This window comes from Lissotriton helveticus, chromosome 4_1 (assembly GCF_964261635.1).
Source record: "Lissotriton helveticus chromosome 4_1, aLisHel1.1, whole genome shotgun sequence".
NCBI classification, from domain to species: Eukaryota; Metazoa; Chordata; class Amphibia; order Caudata; family Salamandridae; genus Lissotriton; species Lissotriton helveticus.
The window spans coordinates 1,389,987,321-1,390,003,525 of record NC_136063.1 but is presented as its reverse complement, the minus strand read 5'-3'; the positions used below and the strand labels follow the sequence as shown (position 1 = coordinate 1,390,003,525).

The window sequence follows — 16,205 nt, the reverse complement described above, 5'->3', positions numbered from 1 at the left end:
GTTTCTGCTATTCAACCAACCGAGAAATTCCAGGCATCTGTCACTTGACCCTCTCCACACTACAAAAATGTCATCGATATACCTTTTCCAGGTTTTCAGGTTATCGATAAACGGGTTTCCATTATTCAGTACGTGATTTTGCTCGAACCAGTGGACATAAAGGTTAGCCAGACTGGGGGCGTAAACGCTCCCCATGCTGGTACCCGATGTTTGAAGGTACACTTGTTCTTCGAACTGAAAAAATTTTTGCTTCATGGCCACGGTGGCACAGGCCATTATGAACTGGACGGGAGTAATACTGTGTAATTCCCTGGACTCCAGCAGACGATGCACAACATCCAGTGTCTCATCCTGGGGGATGGAGGTGTAGAGTGCCTCTACATCAAATGAGACTAAGAGGTCCCTCTCAGAGTCAAATTCGATGTTGGGTAATAATCTAAGTAGGTCAGTAGTGTCCTGAAGATAAGTGGGCATTTCCTGCACCATCGGTCTCAAAAAATGATCTACAAAAGTAGAGAGGGGTTCTAGGGCTGATCCTATCCCCGAGATGATGGGGCGTCCTGGCGGCGGTCGTTGCTCTTTATGGACCTTGGGTAAGGTGTAGAAGTAAGGCATCTTGGGATATTCCGTGCAGAGATACAGGGCTTCAGCTGGTGTAATCCATCCCTCAGCAGACGCTTCTTCAACCATAGTTTTGATGTTCATTTTCAAGTCGTGTGTGGGGTCATGATCTAGAGGAGTGTAGGCAGTGCCAGTGTTAAGTTGTCTGAGGCACTCGGCTCGATAAACTTCAGTGTCCAAAATAACAACTGATCCGCCCTTGTCAGCTGGCTTTATTGTCAACTCTTTGTTGTCAGTGAGTGACTTAAGTGCCAGATGGTGTGATTTGGACAAATTGTGGAAAGTCTTGTGTTCAGTACTAAAAAGGTCATCCATTTCTTTCTCAAGTGCTTGTTCATAGGCTAAGACCTGGGGAGGCATGAGATGAGTCGGTGGAGTAAAAGTAGACTTACACCTCAGTCCCGTGTTCACATCTTCCTCATTCTGCGTGGAGGGTTCTTTATTGGCAAAGAAGAAGTGCAGTCTGATCTTCCTGAGAAATCTTGCCACTTCCAGACGGGTCTCAAACTCATCATTATGATGGGTGGGCACAAAGCCTAGTCCCTTATTGAGGGCCTCGTCTTCTATCGCAGTTAAGGTGTGTTTGCTAAGATTCATGACTATACTTGGGCTGCACTGCTCTGTCCCGCCTCTTTGTTCTTGGACGAGTTGCTCCTCAGAGTCCTCGCCTCTGTCGTTGTTGGTGGGGGGCTGAAGTGGACCTGGGGCTGTGTATTGCCTCTCCTCCTGCCGCGGGATCTGCCCCGGCCAAACCCTAAAAAAGGCTGCCCATTGAAGTTATTCGTTGGAAAATTCCCAGGGAAGTTAGCCATATGTGGTCCCATTGGTTGCTGAAAAGGACCCGGTTGTTGAGGAGGGAAGAATGGGGGCATTCCACCAAACTGCCACGGATTGGGTTGCCACCATTGTTGTTGTTGGTGTCCTCTCCAGTTATTCTTAAAATTTCGTTTACCTTGACCACGTCCTCGTGTGTTAGAGTGATCGCTGCCAGTGTCGCTTCCTGAGGAATTATCACCTGAGCTAGATGTACTGTAGGACGACCCCTTCCTCTGACCAGTAGCGCCAAGAGCCGGTGGCACATAAGTGTCACTCGAGTAGGGATATACTTTCTCAAATTTAAATTTGTCCAGATCTTTTCGGAATTTATCCATCTTAACTGACAGAGTGTGTTCCTTAAAATCTCTATTATTTTTGTTAGTCATCTAAGTTCTTGGAAAAGATTTTAGAACTTATGGTAGTTTTAATCTTAGACTCAAGAATTTGAATTTCTATGAGTAGGGTGTCTGCTATACGTTTAGAGGTTTGGATAATTAAAATCAACCAATCCCTGGTACATCTCCAAGCGATAAGGGCCCAGTTTTTTAAGAACTCCCTATCGCCTAGAAACAACCTCGGTGTGTTTGTCACTATTAGACCCGTTGGGGCACAATCACTACGTAAATATTGTGCCATGATGGTACCATGTAAGGCTGTCCTTGTTTGTGATTTCTTTAAACCTAGCAGTTTACCCCACTCATCCTCACTCACGCTAATGACAGAGGTTAGAGACTCAGTCAAATCTGGGTGTTCTGCAAGCGCAGCCAAGAGATCTGAATCAGAAAATGATAGACCATGATTTTCAGCCATGATAAAAGGAAGTGAGACGTTCAATGTGCAAAAAGTATTTAAGAGAGGCGAGAAAAAAAGTTCTAACCACAGCTGGGTAGCGAACTGTTACTACGAACTTGACTGTTCGTGAAAAGAAGGTCCGCAGTTGAAAAACTGCACTCAAATCAAAAAACACTACGGTAGGGGGGGACCTAAGGGGAGTTTAAAGACCATGCTCTGAGTACAATCCCCAAGAACCTATCAACAACAGAAGTAACAGAGGGTCTCAAAATAAAGTGCCCGAAATTAACAACAGGTTAACCACAACCAAATGACCACAGTGATATACCACAGAAGTTCTCAGCAGGATGCGAGAAATACCCATCAGTCACCATACGGATCCGCCCTTCATCATTTGGGGTTTTCCTGCTATTCTATTTATACTATGAACCTAGGACATCGCATTTATTGGGACTCTCTTGTGACAAGTCATAACTCGTGACTATTTGAATGCTTTGCTTCAGCTTATCTGTACTGCTGTGCACCTTTTTCAAATGCCTTGGTGGCATAGTGTCCGCCTTCAGCTTTAAAGCCATCTATACACTTTCACCGCTGTTTCCCGTTTGGTATTATCAGCTTTTATAAGGTCGCTATACTTAGCGGGAATACCAGATTAAATGCGGTTTTCTTTTCCTGTGCCTTGTTTTTCAGTCATGATCCCCTTTTAAATTCCGCTCTGGTTTGTTTACACACGTCTCGTGACGCGTGTGTTGGTATCCATGACTTCGCGTCCCAGATCGACCAATGGTTTGCTTTGGTTCACAGTGAGCACAGCCTATCAAATGACTGGCTTCGTCCACTCACAGCCATTTAAGGAAGGCACTGACGGGCCCCACGTGACCATGCGACCAATGGGAGCACGGCTTTTAAACAGGCGACCCACGATTGCTCGTTACCTCTCCAGACGGCCAGGACGCCGGCCCCGAAGTACCGACGGAGAGGTAAGAGGGATTCTCCCTCCGTTTCCTTTCTCCACGTCGCTATATCGATGTAATGGAGAATACTTGCTCTCATACTGAACCCCGGCCCCGCCATTGCCGGGAACGATTTGTTTTGTGGAAAGATACTCCTTCCAACTTGTTTTTAGCTATTGAGTTCTTGAAGTGTTTCGTTCATGTACTGTGCATGTTGTGTGTTGATATGTGTTTCACATGTCTTTGTAGAGCGGTGCTTCATCTTCCCCTGAGCCGCTGCCAGGTGGGGTGAGGCCAGTCTACCTTACAGATCGAGGTAAGGACTGGGAAACTTTTTGATGATGAAATTTCTGACTGAATGTTTCTACATCGGGCCATATGTGCTTTAAATGCCCGTTTTTCCTCAATTTGAAAATGACTTAATGTTAGATCCACAGTCGTGGACTTTGTTACCAGCCCATAGATTGAACAATAGTTACACCCTACCTATTTTTCTCCCACAGGGATTAACCCAGACTGTAAGGGCACCCGGAGCTTTCAGGTGATAATGTTCACTTTTCTGTTCTCCCGGTGCTTTCTTTCACTTTATTAAATTCACTTGGTGCAGTAGTTTTATTTTATTGTTGGTCCTGATGAACGCAATGACACAAAAGTCGCTTATTTGCAGAAACTAGTTGACCATTTCTCACCCCAGGCCGTCCACATAACTTGACAGCCTTGGGTCATATCGATTTTTAACGTTGGTATGTCAGGCACACACCGAATAAATTCTTATTAAGTGCCTTTGTTCAAACCAATTTTAATGCACTCTCAGTTTGGTTTCTTCACCCTTTCACTCTTTTTTACACTGCACACCCCAGTCCCGTGTTTGTGTCCACTCATCAACATCGAGTGGCATACCTCACTGTCTTTGCCACCATCCACTTAGGAACCCCCTTACCACCGGGTTGACCTTTGTGTGTGGCACCGATTTTCTCAGACGGGTGGTACGGATAAAATCCCAAATGATGAAGGGCGGATCCGTATGGTGACTGATGGGTATTTCTCGCATCCTGCTGAGAACTTCTGTGGTATATCACTGTGGTCATTTGGTCGTGGTTAACCTGTTGTTAATTTCGGGCACTTTATTTTGAGACCCTCTGTTACTTCTGTTGTTGACTAATATATAAAGAAACAAAGCAGTAAAGTGGGAACATGTTATCTCATCCCTGATTGCAAAAACAACATTCTGCACCCATTTTCCTGACTTAAAGGCACATATTGACTACTTTGAGGACATATGTGCTACTATATGCAATATTATACCTACATTAAAAATATTTTATGTTCAAATCTTTTTTTTACTCAGCGAAACATTACTAATATACATCACTAACTAGGCTAATAAGCGAAAAGCAAATCAACAGACTCTTCATGATCTGATATTAAACCTGAGACCCCAGACTCTTTTATATTGCCAGCCCAGAGTTGAGACATACCCTAGCTTAGCTCTTCAGTACTTCATTAGCTCTTCAGTACTTCAGCACCTAGCAGTTGGAGGGGGACACCGACAATAGAAGATTGCGTTTTCAGGATTGGATCAATGGACTTCGAGTGCATATCCCTGGGGGAACGTCACACAGTTTCCTTATAGGCACCTGGTTTGTGTTGCAACAAAACAATGATCCTAGGTAGTCAAGTTAGAATGTTTTATGTGTTTCTCCTCTGAACATCTTGTAAAAACTAAGGCCATTATATTTAGACCTGGGCAGTAAAGTAATTGGTTCAAAACATTAACAAATACCGGCGGAGAGAACACGTGGCTCCACCCTCCAATCACTCCGATAGAAAATCAGACTTGGTTGGAATTAAAACCTTTTCAATGGCTGCTTTTAGCTCGAAGTCCACCCCTAGTGGGACATAGTGTCCTCTAGTTTCTGGTTTTGTACCCCAGTAGTTGTTTCTGCATGTGTGTTCTCCAAGCAATAATTACTGCAGCAACTAGATTTTTTCTGTGATCTCCGAATGGAATTCAGATATTTGTGCACTTCATAAATTAAAAAGGTTCATTTTCATTGCCTTAGGGGCGAAAAGAAAATGTTATGAAGAGCCTAGTTTGATATCACCATAGGAACAGACCAATACAGATCTGGTGGTTAATAATTACTTGCACTGTTGCCAGTTATATCCTTAAATGCCTTAGATAAGTAAAATATTAATGCTTTGGAAGAGCAAATGAACGGATTGTAAGAAAAATGACCGTTAATGTTGTTGGGCTTAAATTGTCAAGAGATGTTTAGAGTTTAACATACACATGCCAGTGTAGTGCAACAGGTTTGTGTGAGCGCCTAGACGGTGTCTTGGAATGTAAAAATACTTTGTATGTGTTAACGATTAATCTATATTTGCTATTTACTTAGTGTCACATTAAAATCAGGCCTGCTTATCATAGGTTTAGGATGCAGCAGGAAACTTAAGCATCCATGACTTTGTGCAAGGCTTTTAATTCTGTTTTAGTTTGCCACTATGTGCAGTTTGTATGCCAATTTCTTTTAATGAAAGTGTTCTTAGATCATAGTTCGCTTTAATAAATGGCTTTCTAGTATTTCCTGCGGCTTTATTCCAAAATCCTAAGCAGGGCATCCAGCTCACATTGTTTTTGTCTATGTTGACAACCTGTTGTTACCAATAGATTTCACATATGCATATAGTAGGCTTAGAGGGGGCTTTTGGCTCCCTCTATCAGCATTACTAACCTCTCACCTCAAGATATTGACTTTTGTGAGTGGTGGTGTTGTATGTCAGTGAATTGAGACTGCTAACTCACACCACTGCTCTAATTTGCTACCCTGAGAGTGTCAAGTGCTGCAATGGGGTACTTGGTTACCAGTAAATAGACCGTGTGGACTTGTTGCGAAGGACTCACATCCGTCGCTACTAATAACCCAATTCCTTACAGAAGCCTACTTCTGTTATGCCACCACAGGTTGTACCACCTTTGGTCCCATCTGTGGGAGCACGTAACTATGCCCTGGTATGTAAAGTGTTATAAGAGGGTGCCTTTACTGTGCTATCATTTCAGGTTAAGTGTTTTTATTGACTAGAAATTAGTGAAATTACATGAGTCATTTACTGAAGATGTGTGGTGGCTATGTGCAAGGGATACAAACCAAAAAGAGTACATGTTTTACGATTGTGGTGCAAGTAACTTATTAAACATAAAATACATTTCTGGTGAGGAGGTGTCTTGTTTGCACGCATGCATTTAAAGCAATGAACTTAAAAAAAAATACACACAAGGTTAGATATACCAGGGAGGTCTGCATCATTTGCAGTGTTAATAATAATTGATAAACAAGACCACATCAATAGGTCAGGGGTTATCTTGTTGTGACATAGTTTCCTAGGCCTAAAGTGATTAAGGAGGCGCATTAAATCACAATTTCTTGGGAGAATGACCAGCACTAAACGTTCTTGGACATTGGTGCAAAATTAATGTTCATCATTACTTACTTCGCCCTCTTCCCTCCTTTTTCATTAATCCCCTTTAATATGATGGCTTAAGAAGACGTGATTGCTGCTCCCAATAGAGTAATCTCTGTGGCTTGCCAGTATGGTCCACCGTCCACGCTGCACACAGTCCCACGTTTCGCGTCTGGCTGGGCAGGTGCTTTTTGACTGTCTTTGTTTAGTCTGAACTATAATTATAATCATATATATATATCTCACGCCTACTAATCTATCACACTGCTAGGTGTTGCGCCCCAAAATAATATAAAGTGCACCTTTCTGGTCGCAGACACACAACACCAGCCACATAGGATTCCAATAGATCTAGTTTTCCACCAACCACACTGTAACATGCATCACGTCTGAAAATGTTCATTGGTGCCCCACATTTGGGTATAAATGCTACAAGTTTAAATGCGTTAAATCGGTTTTCCTGCATTTTTTATTTTAACAAAAGGCAAGACTTCTCTTGCACATAATGCAAGAGAAGTCAATTACACATTTGAAAAGGTCTATGCACTGCACTTTGGAGTTATATCAATGTTGGCTAATCAGTGCACGCCGAGCAGCAATGTGTATACCACTATCTTCTAGGGTTTGCATGGAATGATCAATATAACGATTGTCTTACATCTTAAACTAACGGCTTTAAGATCATGAACACTTTCTCCTGCTCCCTATGATATCTCCTAATATGATTTTAACAAGCAACACCACACTACTATAGTTGTTAAACTCCTTTTAGGTCAAGCGCTGCTCTGCAAGGCATGCTGTAGTATGGTAGAGACTTGAAGCTCCGCCCATGTCCCACCCATCTTTTCAATTGACTCCTATTACCGTCATTGCGAAATCGTTGCTTTTCATTCCTGAATAGGCTTGTTAGTCCCTCCTTGGTACCGCCTTGCCTGCATTTGTAACCTCCCATAACAACTGGACCTTTTACTTGTCTTATTACACGCTCTACTTTATCTTGGCTGTGAGCACTATTTTGTTCAATGATTTGGCCATATACCACGCACTATGTCGCAGCACGCACCTGTCTTTTATTTTAATTACTAATGGCGGCCTCTTTAACTATTATGGCGGCCACGTTTCTTTATTTACTTTAGCAGCACGGTCCCCTTTAACCCCTTTCGCGCTCTGCGGGCGTATTAATGAGTGGGTGAGGTTCGGACGGCCCCCGGCCATCCTCCGCACACGCCCACCGGGGGCTGTCAGACGCATGAAAGGGGTGAGGTATAGTGGCCGCGCTTATTCATTTAAATATTTTTTTGTTTACTAGCACCCATTGGGCGCATTCACATTAATGGGGCCACGCCCCTTTCTTTGGACTAGCCCCATCTAAAGAAAGGTGTGCAGCCGCTATTAAAGTAAAAGCGCAGCATCGTGTGCTTTTACAAAAAAATGCATTTGTTTGTCAACTTGACAGACAGATGCTTTTTTTTGTCAAAGCCCCCATGCCCCTGTTTCACTTTAATGTTGGACACGCCTCTTTCTTTAGATGTGACTTGTCTAAAGAAGGGGACATGCCCTTCATTAACGTGAAAGCACAGCATGGGGCGCTTTGACACAAAAAATATTTACAATGCAATTGTTATCGCATTTGCAAGACTTTGAGCCATTGGCATTGCAGATGTCAATAGCTTAAACTCGTAAATGTGAGAACTATTGCATTGTAAATGCTTGTTAGTTTTTCATTGATGATTAACTGTTCCTCTTGCTGTATAGCCCTCAGTTGATTTATCTGCTTTCTTCATTGATTTCATTCATTCTTGTACCAGGTTACTTATTATGGTTATTGCTAGTGCATCTCTTGCCGTACCACGTCTTGTCCACTTCACGCAGCTCCCCGTAGCTATTATTCATTCATTGGCCGTTGGAGGCTGGACCCTCAGTTTGCGACTGGCATGTGAATGTACAACAGTGTCTTAGACACTGTTTACGATTCCCAATAGGGTCGCAAATTGCATGCCTCATTAATATTCATGAGGCAGTTACAATTTGCGACCCCATTGGGAATGGCTAGCACTCACAGGGATGGTGGCCTGCTGAGGTCCGCAGACCACCATGCCTGTAACTGCATTTTTAATAAAGCAGTTTTTCTCTTTTTTTTAAATGCAGCCTGTTTTCCTTAAAGCGAAACGGGATGTATATATAAAAGGAAAATGAAACTTTTCAGTTTCAATTTAAAAAAATATATATTTTCTCTCATGCTCACAAAGGGGAAGGGGTCCCCTGGGGACCCCTTCCCGTTTTCGAGTGGTTTACCATCTACTTGAAGTAGGTGGTAAACTGCAAGTATTTTGCGGCCGCAAATGCGGTTGCAAAACAATAGTACATGGCAGTAAGTCTCGCTATTAGGGAGGGACGCCCTTTCCTAATAGCGAGAGTCGCAAATGCTATTTTTTAATGACTCGCAAAAAAGGATTTGTACATGCTATTGCCCTTTTCTACGGTCACAAACGGGAGGATCTCCAGTTTGCGGCCTCAAAAAAGGGTCGTACATCTGGCCCATAGTACTTCCTTTAATGCTAAAGTCTACTATGGAAATATGTGTGTTTGAGATCACAAAGATATTTTTACCTTCAGGGTTTTTTATTTTGTCAAGGGTCCAGCAGCTCCCCCAGCAATGAAGTCTTGCAAAAGCATTGACGAAACAAAACAAGCATTGCCAAAGCAAAAAGGCCGTAAGCCAAAGCCTGTTGGCTTTGCAAGTGATTTTATCTGTTGTACAGTGGCGGCCAGCATAGATTGGGGTGGTGGAGGTGGCAGGGGGATGGAATGAAAAAAAAATTAAAAATTACCTTATCGTCGCATCTTTCCTAATGCTGCAATGCAGCGTTGTGATTGGTCTGAGTGCCATGGTTCGGCGCTCAGACGTGGACTGGGGGCCTGGGCATGTGTTCCACCCAGGCTGTAATGCAGCCTGCATGATTAACATGCAAAGTGCGCAAGAGGGCCAGCCAAACATTTATGTGCACTTCGAGTGGGCAAACCACTCCTCCCCTGTCTAGCTTGGAAAGCAGAACTGCGCCGGCCGCAAAGCAGCAGGAACTAATAAAATGATAATAACATTGGGTTGCTATTTTATTTTTACTTTAGTTACCCTGCTTTAAAGCAGTGAGGCGACGCTCCTCCACCTTAGCTGAGGGGCCGGCACTGTGTCTTGTATGTGTACTAAGGCTTACTTGTAATTATGTATTGCGCATTGCTGTGCTGCTCCTGGAATATGCACGCTAGTGTTTTATTTAAAAAAATATATATCTTTAGTTCACAAGTGCACAGAATTGCGTCAGTGGGCGATTTGAAAGCCAATCTGTCGCCTTTAAATCGACATGGAAAACTGTGAATGCAGATTAGCTGATTTGGCACATTCCGTCTATGCTTTCTTTTATGAATCTTTTTTATTGGAAATAGATGTGAAATAAGAAAGGTCAAATAGCGGATTACATCATCCTCATTAAGCTGTCCACAGTGTAATTTCTGGCAAAGTGCTACTTTACTTAGACTATTAGTTTAATAACTCATTCAAACGCTCCCAATCCTTTCCAGGGCCTCATTACACCATTTAAATTGGCTTTTGCTTGGTATAAATTTAAATATAGGGAGATGTAAATGTAATGGATTGGAAAAGACCCCGGACATGTTTTGTTAATCAGAACTTTCCAAGAAGCTATTCTTTTGGTTTGTTAGTAGTGAAAGCACAGAGTTCTAGTTCTACGGTCTCCAGTTTTTCTTGATTTGCTGTTTTACAGTGATAATAACTTGGCTTTTTAAAAAGTTTTTGCTACCTCTGTTTTCTAGTGCTCCGTATTCCAGGTGGTCTCAACTGAACTCAATTTATCAGCTTCAAAAGATGAACTGACCTTGCTGAAAATCAAGCTTGTGATCTGCAGGTTTCATATAGATCCCAGCCGCAAGCATTGAACTCGCTGATCTATTTTATTGGCAGTTACCTCAGCACATAATGAAGATAATGTGCCATTTTATTGAATAATACCTTTTTTCTTGAAGATTTAATACATGGCTTCCTTAATGCCCTTGTAGCGTCTTGTATTTGGCATGCATCACATAATCCTTCGTGATAAAAAATCCTATGACTCATCCTAGTCCGCTTACCCCTTATCTAGGATTATGCTTTCTCAGAAAGTGGTCATAGTTAGATTTTTCTAGTAACTGGAAAATAGAATTCGGTAACAGGTAGGTTTTCTGTATATGATTTCCATTTTTTATGCAACGTTTATTGCTTTTTCTTTTTTCATACCAACCAAAACAGTTATCTGCATATAAAAAGAAACCATCTTTCATCCATGCAATGGTTATACATTTAGCAACATTACAGGTTCCATATTTTTGTGAATCCTATATTGTGGAATATTTTCTCCCTAGAGCTGCGAGGGAAAAGGGGGATGAGACTGAGCCCACTCTCGCACCTGCCAAGCACGAATTCATTATTTGCAAACTTGTGGTCTGGTGTTGGGGCATTTCTATGTAGTGTCTTTAAGCATTCGTCTACTTTACAGTTGTATGCAACATGTTCAAACAGCAGCCAAACCAGTGGCAATTTTATCGCTTGAAACCAAAATGGTATGTATTCTGGGCTATTTATTTGGGCATATGTTTTGGTTGATCAGGATGTGTAAGACCAACTGTGACCTTCAGAAGTCTATTGGCTGTGACCTTCGCCAGCACCTTGGCCTCAGTGTTCAACAAGAATTTTGGTTGGTGTGACGTTCTTCTTCTCTTTGGCTTCCCAGCCACATGTATCTATACTACCATGGCCGTCCTCAGGTCGGTCATGAGTAGACCCTCTGTCATAGCCCGTGAAATAAATTCAGGGTATGCTTCTCCCATGTACTAGTAAGCTTCTTTAACAAGCAGTGGAAATGCCAATAGGTCTGCGTTATACCAGATATGCTGTCCTGGGCAGAAGCAGAATGCGAATGACACTCTAAGAGAACAATGGCTGAAGAGGACTAACCCAAAGCATCTTTATATATATATATATATAGGTATGTATTTCAGTAATTTTTCTTTTAATTATAAGAGCCTGGCAGTCAGTTGAAGGTGTCAGATCAGACCTAAAAAGTGATTTAATACACACAGCTAAATAATATAGGTACAATTACAAATGTGTTTTAAATAACTGTTTGCAAACGTTATTTAACCTCTCCTAAGAGAGTTTAACAATGGTTATCATAGTGGAATTCTTCTACCCATGTTATTTGTTAGGCAGGAAATCTGTAACAAACCCTTTGCCCGCTATGGTAATCTGTGAGATTTCCTGTGATGAAATACCTGTATACTGTGTATTTGCATATAGGCTTTTACACAGTGTAATAACCTGACTTTAAATTCTTATTGCGCTTCACACGTGTTCCAATGAATATGTTGGACCTTTGGCCTTTGTGGTGATTTTTCATAATAAATGGATCAGACTTTGGCATCTGATGTAACTTTCCCTAATGGACTGCTCAGCCATACAGCCTTTAACATTGGCTTGACCCCATAACCAGCAGAGGCCTACTATGCTATGCTAAGTCTGTTTTGTTTTTACATGGAATCTCACAGATTACCTTAGCCGACAATGAGTTTGGAGTTGATTAAGCCCTTTGACAAACCTTTGGGGTAGACAATTTGCTAACTGTAATTTTACACATACTATAATTTTATGACTGCCTGTCTCATGGGTGAACTGTAGGAAAGCCCATGCTCAGCACAGTACCAGGTAGTTACATGTTCAGTGTCATCAAGGCTGTTTTAGCCTTTCATGGTTAGTAGGTCCATTAATTGGTTGGTTACCAGTGAGCTGTTGTTTTGAGCACACATCAGTTCAGTGTTGGGTGTGCATTTTAATTTTACTTTTCCATTATCGATTAAAATGGTGCCTTCCAATGCTTGTTTGTCTTAAGTCTCATTCCGAATACTTATGTACATGCATTTTTATATGAAAAAGTATCCTTTTACCTAACGATTTCAATATGCCTAATCTTCATGGCAAGCATCTGAGCCTTTAGCTCTGCATTTATCACATGTCTCTGTTCACCTCGGGGGCCTTCTGTGGGGGCCTTCTGAGAGGCCATTAAAATGGACCCAGAAACTTCCTCAGAGTGTTCACTTTCCTCGCACAGATTCTCCTCCATGATAGGAGGTCTCTTGTATTTGACTGAAATCAAACTTTACACTGAATGATTAAGTCTTATCCAAAAATCAGAAGCCTCATCTGCATTTGTTGTTGAGAAAAGGCGTGCAATTGAGATGTGTAACATTAATTGCTATAATTTAAGAGCACCTAAATTACCTTTGTGGTGTTATACTGCTGACCTAACTTGACCAGAAAGCCCACATGATTAATTTCAGGGCATATAGGAGTACTCAAATTCATTTAATATCACAAACATGGGAGCCTGTGGCCATCTGGCAGGTGGTTGACAGTCAGTGGCACAGGAGGCAACTGTTATAGTTCTGCTCGCTTTCTCCCATAGATTGATTGGCCTATTGAGGATTCTGTGTGATGAGCATGGCTAGGCTGATGTAAATCTCAAGTTCCATTACACACTGCACTGTTCTGTGTACAACCCCTCTTGACTGAAATGTCCCTGCTGCAATAAATAAGGAAATGCACTTCTTTGTTAAGTGAACTGCTGATTGTTGGACTAGGTTTCAGCTGTGTCAAGTTCCGCAGTGTGGTATGGGAGACAGTACACAGGGCATCATGGCACCATGTATATCTGGCTGGCTTGCAAGTATTATTGTAATCGAAAAGAAAGAGAAACTATTTGGATATTCAATGCTAGTAGCACTGGAACAGGTACTGGTTTAGTAGGGATGGTGGTGGTCATAGTTCTTCAGGCCAGATAGTTGGTTCTTTTCCAGGAAACTAGTGTCTCGGTATTTGAGAGGTTTAGTTAGAAGTGGGTCACCTGCATCCAGTAGTCAATTGCTTGTAGACTTTATTGAAGGCTTCTAGAATCAAGAAACAATGGATTTTTACTAGCTTCTGTATGATTTGATTGTCATTGGAGTAGCTGTAGTCAGAGAGATTAAATGAGAAAATTAGAGCAGGTTGAGAGCAGGGGTAAACACTGAGTAAGAACATAGCAGTGGTTGACCCTTGTGGAGCAACAGCTGTGGGTTTGAATGGTTCAGGGACAAGGGAGAAAGGGCAGTGGTGTAACATAGTGGCCCCCGCTCCAGATTTAATCAGGATCTCTTAGACCCCAGTACTGTGATGAGGGGGCCCCCTACAGCGTGCTCCTTCCCACACTGCAGGGGCTGCGGGACCTGTGTTACGCCACTGAGAAAGTGAAATGATGAGAGTGTGAGACAGATGTAAGAAATTAACCAATTTAGTAGGGCCCCCCTATCTCTAAGTCTCTGAGGAATAGGTTGACAAACCGTACCGAAGCTATGAAAGGTCAAGTAGGAGGACCCTGCTTGGGTCAACTATAGTGTACATAACTTCCCTAGTGGCTATCAGTGTTTTTTCAGTGCCTCAGCCAGGGCGGATACTAGCCTGACAGCCCAAATGCAAGCTATCATCTACACTGAATGCAGATATTTAACTGAAAGGGCATCTTTCAAAGAGCTTGCTTACGAATGAGCTAATATGTGTAGGTTGATGGTTAGGATGAACTGAAATACTACAGCCATTTTTTAGGTCGAGCCTAGGCAGCGCATGCGCTGCTCTGCGAGGCATGCTGTATTCAGGTAGGGACTTAAAACTACTCCCACTCTCTGCCCATATTTTCCATTGGCTTGTGTCATTGTCCACTGTAAACTATGGCTGTTCATTGGTTAATAGCCTTAGCGGGCCCTCTTTAGTACTGCCTGCCTTGTCTCATTTTGTAACCTTCCATCACGACACCCCCTGTTACGTGTGTTGTTACTCGGTAAACTTTAATTACAACCTCCGGGTACTAACTTCTCAAGAAGCTTTGACCTGCTTGCTGTTGCAGGCAGGACACGATCTCTCCTAATGCTTTTAAAAAAAATGTATATCACGAACATGTTTGCAATGCAATAGGTCTCGCATTTGCAAGAGTTTAAGCTATTGGCATTGTAAATGACAATGCCTTTTATTCATCTGTTTTAAAAACAACTCATAAATAAAAGGCATTGCCATTTACAAGGCCTATAGCTCAAACTCTCGTAAATGCGAGACCTATTGCATTGCAAATGCTTGTTACCTAATAGGTTATTCAAACAATTTTGAGTTTTCCTGGGAAAGTTCCAGTCCCTCGAGGGGTTGTTGATGGCTCTGGCCAGATAGCAGAAATGCTGTTGCCGAAGATGTCCTTAGAAAAATGTTGGTGAACCCCAAATGGCATTGGTGGAGTCTTTACAGGCTAATGGGTTGAAGAGGGGTAGCTTTATACATCTATTTATTTGTTGTGTTTAAGGAGGATATGAGTAGATTAGATTGTCTTCCTTTTTCTTTCCCGGGTTAATTTGGCTTTTCTAATGAAGGCGTCAGCCTGAGAGTCATAAGAGTTACTGGCTTTGGGGCGGAGGGGAAGTCACTTAGGTGTCTATACAATCAGAGTTCTTCAATTCATTAATACATTTGTATAATTCCCCTGATGGGGAAGTGGCTTCTGGAACACAACATGAGCAAAGCAGTCTTTTTTTGACTCTTTGACGGTGTCTTCATAGACTCTGGAGGTGCCTTGGTCAGCAACCTGCCTTCTGTGTCCAACAGGCTACTAAAACAAGATACAAACCCACCTGCGGGTCTTTGAGCATGGTGAGGGGAACTATTGCTTTTACATTTGCCTCCTGCTTCACACTCCCTCAACGACTCAGGTGAGAGAGCTTTTGCTATCTGCCTGAATGTACAAACTCCCTCCTCTAACACTGGGTTTAGTTTGGTGCTCTCTTAGCCTACGTCTCGAAGACTTTAGAAGTTGTAGTTCAGAGTCCGTTTTGTCAGATCATGTATAAAAATGAAACATCTTGATTCCTTTTCTTATAGTAGCCCCCAACAGTTCGTCTGCGGAGGCCTAATACTTTTATTTTATGAATGCCCGACCATACTGATAACTGAGAGACTTCTTCGAGGCAAAACACTTGACTTTTCAGCCTTCAGTGGTGCAATTGACCGGCCTAGTCAGATCCTGTTTACACTTATTCATCAGGGGTCTAATTTAGTACCAGCCAAAACTCAGCCTAACTGCTATAGTGAATGTTTTGTCATTTTATTTGACATACCTTTCATATTCGTGATTGGAATCGTTTTTCATGTGTCCTCACATGATTTGGAAACGTTGCGGTTTTCTCTCTATGTATATATTGATATAAAACACGGAATTTCTGTGTGCGATATGTTATTTGACTGCCCCCACGTAATTCAGTTGTTAAGCACGCCACTCAAGCCATTTTGTATCAGGGGTTTGTTTGGTGGGCAAGGTGTTTTTATCACCTGTTCTGCCTAGAGCTAGCAGCTGAAACCCTGGTGGCCTGTGCGTGAAGGATGGCGGGATGAAGGGAAGCCAGAAATGCTCCACAGGATGCTTTATGTGATGTGACAAGGGT

At 42.3% G+C, this 16,205-nt stretch overlaps 1 protein-coding gene across 1 annotated transcript in view; it reads left to right on the top strand.

The window, feature by feature from the left end:
• CDKAL1 (CDKAL1 threonylcarbamoyladenosine tRNA methylthiotransferase) overlaps window positions 1-16,205 on the top strand; it is a 2,471,408-nt gene that overhangs the window by 1,986,492 nt on the left and 468,711 nt on the right. The gene's annotated exons all lie outside the window — the stretch shown is intronic.